Raw genomic sequence first — 10,054 nt, 5'->3', positions numbered from 1 at the left:
GAAATCATGGTGGAATTCCTCAAGGGCTTCTTTTCCATGGGTCCAGATGATGAAGATGTCATCAATGTAGCGCAAGTAGAGTAGGGGCGTTAGGGGACGAGAGCTAAGGAAGCGTTGCTCTAAGTCAGCCATAAAAATGTTGGCATACTGTGGGGCCATGCGGGTACCCATAGCAGTGCTGCTGACTTGAAGGTATATATTGTCCCCAAATGTGAAATAGTTGTGGGTGAGGACAAAGTCACAAAGTTCAGCCATCAGGTTAGCTGTGACATTATCGGGGATACTGTTCCTGATAGCTTGTAGTCCATCTTTGTGTGGAATATTGGTGTAGAGGGCTTCTACGTCCATAGTGGCCAGGATGGTGTTTTCTGGAAGATCACCAATGGATTGTAGTTTCCTCAGGAAGTCAGTGGTGTCTCGAAGATAGCTGGGAGTGTTGGTAGCGTAGGGTCTGAGGAGAGAGTCCACATAACCAGACAAGCCTGATGTTAGCGTGCCAATGGCTGAGATGATGGGGCTGTGACAATGCGGTTCTGGCGGAACCCAACTGAGAGTGCCAACTCAGGACAAATTGCTCAAATAGGGCAGCTACAGCCCCAAGGCCGGGGTTTTTCCACCTCTAAGGCAAACCAAACCAGCCAGACTAAGACTTCGGTCTCACCCCACTGGCTAACCGCAAGTCTCACAAGCAATCTCCTAAGACACTCCAGTTTCCCAGTATTACCACCAGTGCCACACGTTATGGGGACAAATGGTTATAAAACCAATACCCCAGTAAAAGAAAAAGGTTCTCCTGATCCCAAAGGACCAAGCCCCAGACCCAGGTCAATATATAAGTTAGACCTTACCCACAAATCACGCTACTGCCAATCCTTTAGAATCTAAAATCTAAAGGTTTATTCATAAAAGGAAAAAGATAGAGATGAGAGTTAGAATTGGTTAAATGGAATCAATTACATACAGTAATGGCACAGTTCTTGGTTCAGGCTTGCAGCAGCGATGGAATAAACTGCAGGTTCAAATCAAGTCTCTGGAATACATCCCCAGCTGGGATGGGTCATTCAGTCCTTTGTTCAGAGCTTCAGTTTGTAGCAAAGTCCCTCCAGAGGTATGAAGCAGGATTGAAGACCAGATGGAGATCAGGCATCAGCCTTATATAGTCTCTTCCAGGTGTAAGAACACCTCTTTGTTCTTACTGTGGAAAGTTACAGCAAAATCGAGTCTGGAGTCACATGGGCCAGTCCCTGCATACTTTGCTGAGGTACAAGGCGTATCTGCCTTCTCTCAATGGGTCCATTGTATAGCTGATGGTCCTTAATGGGCCATCAAGCAGGCTAGGCAGAGCTCATCTCAGCTTGTCTGGGATGTCACCCAGAAGCATAGCATAAGTTTGCCATACAGACAGTATAGAGCCAATATTCATAACTTCAACTACAACACTGATACACACATATAGACAGCATAATCATAACCAGTAAACCATAACCTTGTCCTAGACACCCCATTTGACCCCCTTTATACAAGATTTGGGTGCCACTACAGGACCTTGGTTGCAACAATGATCTATATGGTCCCAGTTTATGTCAATAACGTCACACCCCCAACGCAAAATTGATGCAGGAAGGGATGACACAAACATCACTGACTGCATCCCAAGAGCTCCCCATCCTGGGTTCTGTCTCACTACAGCTAGTATTGGGTTAGAAGCCGTACCAGTGTATAACAGAAATGGTTTATCAAAATCATGTTCAACCACATGATTGAACCTCTTTACAAACTCAAGGTAACACTTAGTTAGAACAATAGTGGATTGGATCTGCTCTGGCAGCATGGTTCCTGTATGTGCCATGTGATCTTGCCAAGAGCTAAAGAAGACTGCTACTTTATCCATACAAGCTCGGGCAAATGTTTGGAACCCAATTAACATCGAATAAATGCAGATATTAATGTTCTTCATAGTCCAGGAATCTTGGCATTTAGCCATGAAAGCAATATGGTAGTGTGCCTCAGTCTTCCTTTTCATACAGCACATTAGGTCTGGAATGTCTTTTCCCCTGTGAAAAGTTCCCATATTGTTTATAGGCATTACCTGTGAAACCCCAGTGTAACAAGGCCTTTTAACATAACGTGTGTTTTCATGTATTCCTTTTAACATGTTCACGGGATTCTCCAAAAGATTAGGCACATTGTTAATTACAAAATTTAGCAATAACAACAAGTTCATTGCAAGTGTCCATCTACAGTCATGTTTGTCATGCCACACCTTTGGCTCAATACCATTGGAGTTGGGGCATTTTAGGGTTAACCTGTGGCTTCCCTTTGCAAAATTCAGCGTTCTCTTTCCTCCTTGTCCTGCAGGATCAAACCCCGATTTCTCTTGCTTAACAGAATTCACTGGCTGATGGGGTGGGCCCTCTGTGCTAACAGCTATTAGCAAGTCCTTCCTTTCCCAGCCAGGCAAGTAATTTGCACTACCCCAGACCAGAGCCAGTCCACCAGTTTTCATATTCGTAACTGCTATCATCTCCAAGGCTGGACTCTGTCTTAAAGAGATACCACACAAATCCAAAGAGTCTGCGGGTGAGAGTTTGCTTGCTCTCCCCCGCATCCTCAAGCATTTAGCCATAAAACTGCTCTGCTCTGACACATCAGTAACCAAATCTGTCCTCAAACCCTGAAGCACAAACTGCTCATTTAAAGAATCAGAAAGGAGACATTCCTGTCCCAACACCATTGTCTCCCCAACAAGTTGGCCCCACACAGCCACTCGGTTATAGGGATGCCTCAATTCCTTAACAACTTTTACTTCCTCTGAGACCTTCTCAAAGCTACCCACACTGGATCTTTTAAAAGGAAAGTCAGAGGATCCATTCACAACAGACAATTTTTGGCTGCTAGGAACTGAAACTTCCTTGATTAAAAAGAAGAACAGGAGTACTTGTGGCACCTTAGAGACTAACAATTTTATTAGAGCATAAGCTTTCGTGGACTACAGCCCACTTCTTCGGATGCATATAGAATGGAACATATAATGAGGAGATATATATACACACATACAGAGAGCATAAACAGGTGGGAGTTGTCTTACTAACTCTGAGAGGCCAATTAATTAAGAGAAAAAAAAAAAAAAAAAACTTTTGAAGTGATAATCAAGCTAGCCGAGTACAGACAGTGTGATAAGAAGTGTGAGAGTACTTACAAGGGGAGATAGTCAACGTTTGTAATGGCTCAGCCATTCCCAGTCCTTATTCAAACCGGAGTTAATTGTGTCTAGTTTGCATATCAATTCTAGCTCTGCAGTCTCTCTTTGGAGTCTGTTTTTGAAGTTTTTCTGTTGTAATATAGCCACCCGCAGGTCTGTCACTGAATGACCAGACAGGTTAAAGTGTTCTCCCACTGGTTTTTGAGTATTTTGATTCCTGATGTCAGATTTGTGTCCATTAATTCTTTTGCGTAGAGACTGTCCGGTTTGGCCAATGTACATGGCAGAGGGGCATTGCTGGCACATGATGGCATAGATCACATTGGTAGATGTGCAGGTGAACGAGCCCCTGATGGTATGGCTGATGTGATTAGGTCCTATGATGATGTCACTTGAATAGATATGTGGACAGAGTTGGCATCGGGGTTTGTTACAAGGATAGGTTCCTGGGTTAGTGGTTTTGTTCAGTGATGTGTGGTTGCTGGTGAGTATTTGCTTTAGGTTGGGGGGTTGTCTGTAAGCGAGGACAGGTCTGTCTCCCAAGATCTGTGAGAGTAAAGGATCATCTTTCAGGATAGGTTGTAGATCTCTGATGATGCGCTGGAGAGGTTTTAGTTGGGGGCTGAAGGTGACAGCTAGTGGTGTTCTGTTATATTCTTTGTTGGGCCTGTCTTGTAGGAGGTGACTTCTGGGTACTCGTCTGGCTCTGTCAATCTGTTTTTTCACTTCAGCAGGTGGGTATTGTAGTTTTAAGAATGCTTGATAGAGATCTTGTAGGTGCTTGTCTCTATCCGAGGGATTGGAGCAAATGCGGTTATATCTTAGAGCTTGGCTGTAGACAATGGATCGTGTGGTGTGTCCTGGATGGAAGCTGGAGGCATGTAGGTAAGTGTAGCGGTCAGTAGGTTTCCGGTATAGGGTGGTATTGATGTGACCATCGCTTATTAGCACAGTAGTGTCCAGGAAATGGACCGCTTGTGTGGATTGATCTAGGCTGAGGTTGATGGTGGGATTAAATTCCTTGATTAAATCACTCTCACACCCTTCAGTTGCAGGGAACTGCTTGCACCGAGTACCATGAGGATTCCTTTCTCCAGGAGCTTTTCTAAGCAGCAATTCACCCCTCACAGAAATTCTGCCCTTACCCTCTTCGCCTAGGGCTTGCTCTAAAGGCACACTTTCCTGAGCAACAACAGACTCTGTCTGGGTCTTACTTACATTCAGGATCACCTCTGGCCCATCAGGCAGATCTCTACACAATCCCCTTTCAGGTGAACCCATAGGCTTCCTAGTTAAAAGGTTAGAAATACTTCCCTTCTCTTTGCCACACACCAGCTTAGGAATTTTTTCCTTTTTGCTACAAGTTGTTAAACTGTCCGTAGGTAACACAACCAAATTACCTTTCTGCTCTCCTTGTGCCCTGGCTAGGGTATCACCCGGATCAGACAGAGTTGTTACACCCTTCTCCAACCACACATGAGCAACAGGCCCAATACAAGCATCAGAATTGTCTGGTCTCTGGGATTTTGCTAAGACACTAACTGGATGCAACCTAGCTACGGTGCCATTCTCCCCAGCAGATGCAAACTTAGGACCATTCCCTTCCTGGGCTTTAGTTGAATCCAGAACCAACTCTGAGACAACTAAATTACTCTCAACCATCATAGGCCGAAAGGCACCTTCTGTCTGCTCCACAGACAAAAAAGAGCTGGAGACGCATTTTTCTTTACTGGACATATAGTTTGGGATTTCATTTCCCTTGTCCCAGCACACCGGGCTGTTCACAGACAACTGCTTGGAGACTGGGGTAGCTTCCTCCATAGGCAAGTCAATACCCCTGACAGACACAGGCACATTTCCTTCACTGTCACTATTCTTCGCACAGGAAACAGACAAGGTATAGGGACACTCATCTTCCACTCTCCTTGCCTTCCCAAACTGCTGACTAGATAAAGCCATCAGCTCATAAGACTGCCTAGGCTCATCCAAAATCTCCTTGTTCTCCTCTCCCTTCGCTTGATCTAATTCCAGATTTACTTCTGAGACATTAGATAGATATTCAGAAACTCCATTCACAGCCAAACAGCTACTTTCCAAAGACAAACTTTTGGAGAAACCCTCCATAGGCACAACCTTAGGATCAATCCTCTCTTGTGCCTGGTTTGTATTAACTTGACTGACCATAGCTTTAATATCATTTCCAATCATAATATCCTTAGGGATTATGTCTTTTACTCCCACAACCATGGTGCCCTCCAATCCCTTCCATTTCAGGTGGATTTTAGCCAAAGGCACCCTGACAAAATACTTAGATAAGGCTACAACAGTTACATCTTCACCTGGCAAATAATCTTCCTTCCTGACAAGACTTGCTTTAACCAGAGTAATATCTGCTGCGGTGTCCCTCCATGCCATACACCTCACTCCATTTACTTCTGCACTGCTAATAAACTCTGCATTATTTCCCCCATATTTAGCTCCAATGTGAGTTTTAAGGTCAGATTCTTCCGAGACCACAGAAACAGCATTTGCACACAGGGCACCAATGCTGGGCTCTGTGTGGCTTGCCTGTGAGTTTACAACAACAGGGTTAGCATTGGCTGTGGCATTTGGGGTTGCTGGTTTTGGGCTGCCCTTCAGTGTCGGGCAGTCTGGTCTCATGTGGCCCAGCATATCACAGTGATAGCATGTGACCTGTTCCGTCCTGGGATGTGAGTTCCTACCCCCCGGACCCCCTTGAACTCCTTTAGAAGAGTCAGGTTTATTTTTAAATCCTTCCCTCCTCTTGAACTGGGGAGAATAGTGATCAGTTTTCCCCGGGGTTTTACACCCTTCTCGAGCCCTGTTTTGGGTATGGGCATCCGCAATCTCTGCTGCCCGTAGGACTGACTCAGGGTCCCTGTCACACACAGCTGCTCTCACATTGTCCGGCACAATGTCTAAGAACTGTTCCAAAGTTATTAAATCCAGCAGTTTTTCAAAACTCCCATGAACCTTGGCTCCCATAACCCACTTTTTAACAAAACCCATCAGCTTATGAGCACATTCTACAAAAGTACAATCCTTAGACATTTTAAACTCTCTAAACTTAACTCTGTAAGATTCAGGAGTAACCTTGAACCGCCTTAACACAGAATCCTTAAACCGCTCATAATCTAAGGCTTCTTGTTCCCCCAAGTCATTAAACACCTCCCTGGCTTTTCCAGTCAGTCTGGTCAGCAGGACAGGCATTCGCTGACCCTCAGGGATCTGGTACAGATTGCAGAGGCGTTCAAAGGTAGACAAAAACTCCTCTATATCCTCAGTATCATTGTAAATGGGACACATCCTTTCCCAGTTTTTCTCATGGTGGGGGGGAATTGGAGTACCAGGTGGGGATGACTTTCTCCGCTCTTCCATTACTTGGAGCTGAAGTCTGGCCGTCTCCTGTTCCATCCTGTGAGTCTCCTGCTCAGCAGCGAGCAGCTCTAGACGTCCCTTATGAGCTCTCTCTTCTCTCTCATCAGCCTCCTTCTCTCTCTCTCTTTCTAATTCTGCTATTTTTTGCTTCTCCAGCAATCGAAGATCTGCTAGCTTCTGTTCATGCTCAAATTGCAGTTTACTTGTCACCCTTTGCATCCTAATTTTTTCTGCATCTTCTGCAGCCTCAGGTAAGGGCTGTGCTCTTGCCCCCTGATCACTGGCTATTAACAGATTTCTCAGTTCTTCCTTTGTAGCTTTCTTTCTAAAGCATATCCTCTTTTCTGAACACAAATTTTCCAGGGCTTTTTTGCCAAGTCCCTCATATGCTCTTTGCTCAGCCATTGCAGCAGTTCTTTAACCAACAAAACTCTCAATCCCAAAACTCAAATTTGGACAGCGTGGGGTTCTGACCCAAAGCTTAATTGACCTGGTTCTGTGGATCCAAGCACGACTACGCCACTGTGACAATGCGGTTCTGGCGGAACCCAACTGAGAGTGCCAACTCAGGACAAATTGCTCAAATAGGGCAGCTACAGCCCCAAGGCCGGGGTTTTTCCACCTCTAAGGCAAACCAAACCAGCCAGACTAAGACTTCGGTCTCACCCCACTGGCTAACCGCAAGTCTCACAAGCAATCTCCTAAGACACTCCAGTTTCCCAGTATTACCACCAGTGCCACACGTTATGGGGACAAATGGTTATAAAACCAATACCCCAGTAAAAGAAAAAGGTTCTCCTGATCCCAAAGGACCAAGCCCCAGACCCAGGTCAATATACAAGTCAGACCTTACCCACAAATCACGCTACTGCCAATCCTTTAGAATCTAAAATCTAAAGGTTTATTCATAAAAGGAAAAAGATAGAGATGAGAGTTAGAATTGGTTAAATGGAATCAATTACATACAGTAATGGCAAAGTTCTTGGTTCAGGCTTGCAGCAGCGATGGAATAAACTGCAGGTTCAAATCAAGTCTCTGGAATACATCCCCAGCTGGGATGGGTCATTCAGTCCTTTGTTCAGAGCTTCAGTTTGTAGCAAAGTCCCTCCAGAGGTAAGAAGCAGGATTGAAGACCAGATGGAGATCAGGCATCAGCCTTATATAGTCTCTTCCAGGTGTAAGGTCACCTCTTTGTTCTTACTGTGGAAAGTTACAGCAAAATCGAGTCTGGAGTCACATGGGCCAGTCCCTGCATACTTTGCTGAGGTACAAGGCGTATCTGCCTTCTCTCAATGGGTCCATTGTATAGCTGATGGTCCTTAATGGGCCATCAAGCAGGCTAGGCAGAGCTAATCTCAGCTTGTCTGGGATGTCACCCAGAAGCATAGCATAAGTTTGCCATACAGACAGTATAGAGCCAATATTCATAACTTCGACCATAAAACTGATACATACATATAGACAGCATAATCATAACCAGTAAACCATAACCTTGTCCTAGACACCCCATTTGACCCCCTTTATACAAGATTTGGGTGCCACTACAGGACCTTGGTTGCAACAATGATCTATATGGTCCCAGTTTATGTCAATAACGTCACAGGGGCGTCCAGGATATCCAGGTTTATGGTTCTTGGGTAGCAAATAGAATACCCCTGGTCGGGGTTCTAGGCATGTGTCTGTACAGATTTGTTCCTGTGCTTTGTCAGGGAGTTTTTTTAGCAGATGGTGTAGTTTCTTTAGGTAATCCTCAGTGGGATCAGAGGGTAATGGCCTGTAGAATGTGGTGTTAGAGAGCTGTCTAGCAGCCTCTTGGTCATATTCCAATTTATTCATGATGACGACAGCACCTCCTTTGTCAGCCTTTTTGATTATGATGTCAGGGTTGTTTCTGAGGCTGTAGATGGTGTTGTGTTCAGCATGGCTGAGGTTATGGGGCAAGTGATGTTGCTTTTCCACAATTTCAGCCTTTGCACGGTGACGGAAGCAATCTATGTAGAAATCTAGTCTGTTGTTTCGACCGTCCGGAGGAGTCCACGCAGAATCCTTTTTTTTGTAGTGCTGGTAGGGAGGATTCTGTGGGTTAGTATGCTGTTCAGAGGTATGTTGGAAATATTCTTTGAGTCGGAGACGTCGAAAGTAGGATTCTAGGTCACCGCAGAACTGTATCATGTTCGTGGGTCTGGAGGGACAAAAGGAGAGGCCCCGAGATAGGACAGACTCTTCTGCTGGGCTAAGAGTATAGCTGGAAAGATTAACAATATTGCTGGGTGGGTTAAGGGAACTACTGTTGTGGCTGCTTGTGGCATGTAGCAGTTTAGATACTTTAGTGTCCTTTTTCCTTTGTAGAGAGGCAAAGTTTGTCTTGTAAATGGCTTGTCTAGTTTTTGTAAAGTCTATCCATGAGGAAGTTTGTGTGGAAGGTTGGTTTTTTATGAGAGTATCCAGTTCTGAGAGCTCATTCTTAATCTTTCCCTGTTTGCTGTATAGGATGCTGATCAGGTGGTTTCGCAGTTTCTTTGAGAGTGTGTAGCCCAGGAAAGCTTATGCTCTAATAAATGTGTTAGTCTCTAAGGTGCCACCAGTACTCCTGTTCTTCTTTTTGCGGATACAGACTAACGCGGCTGCTACTCTGAAACGTTTCCTCTCGAAGGAACTTCCTGAGTTAAGACTATCCATAGCTGACACTGCATGTTGCCTTCTTCTTTCTCCCATGTGTATGTGACTAATTTGCCCCCTGGCAGTTAAGTAGAATAATTTTATTTCACTTGCAAACGCCCAGCTATAAAGACAAGAGTTGGTAGGGTTACCATATTTCGAGCCTCCAAAAGGAGGACACTCCACCGGACTCCGGCCCCACCCCCAGCCCCGCCCACGCCCACGTCCCAACTCCGCCCCTTCCTCAAAGTCCCCGCCCCAACTCCGCCCCCTCCCCTGCTTCCCGCGAACATTTGATTCGCGGGAAGCCTGAAGCAGGTAAGGGGGGGGTGTGGGGGGAGGAGGAGCGGCCCAGGCTGCCCCCCCCGGCATTTCCAGCCTGGGCCGGCCCCCGGCCGAGCACCCCCTGGCCCCGCCGGCCCCCAGACCCCCGGCCGAACATCCCCCGGCCCGCTCAGCACCCCCCAGCCCCGCCGGCCCCCCGGCCCGCTCAGCACCCCCCAGCCCGGCCCCCGATCCCCAGCCAAGCACCCCCTGGCCCAGCCAGCCCCCGGACCTCCGGCCAAGCATCCCCCGGCCCGCTCAGCACCCCCCAGCCCCGCCTCCGGACCCCACTTCTCCTACCTGGGCTCCAGCTGAGCTGCTCCTCCCCTCTCAGACTGTAAGAGCCGAGCTGCTGGCTTCGGGCAGCCCTCCCCTGCCTCAGGACCCAGAGCTGGCTGGGCACGTCCCTTCCCCGGCTCCAGCTGAGCTGCTCGGCTCCTCCCACTCAGACTTACAGAGCCGAGCTGCCCG

The sequence above is a fragment of the Malaclemys terrapin genome, chromosome 13, assembly GCF_027887155.1.
Source record: "Malaclemys terrapin pileata isolate rMalTer1 chromosome 13, rMalTer1.hap1, whole genome shotgun sequence".
In the NCBI taxonomy this organism is placed as follows: domain Eukaryota; kingdom Metazoa; phylum Chordata; order Testudines; family Emydidae; genus Malaclemys; species Malaclemys terrapin.
This window is presented reverse-complemented; position numbering follows the sequence as displayed.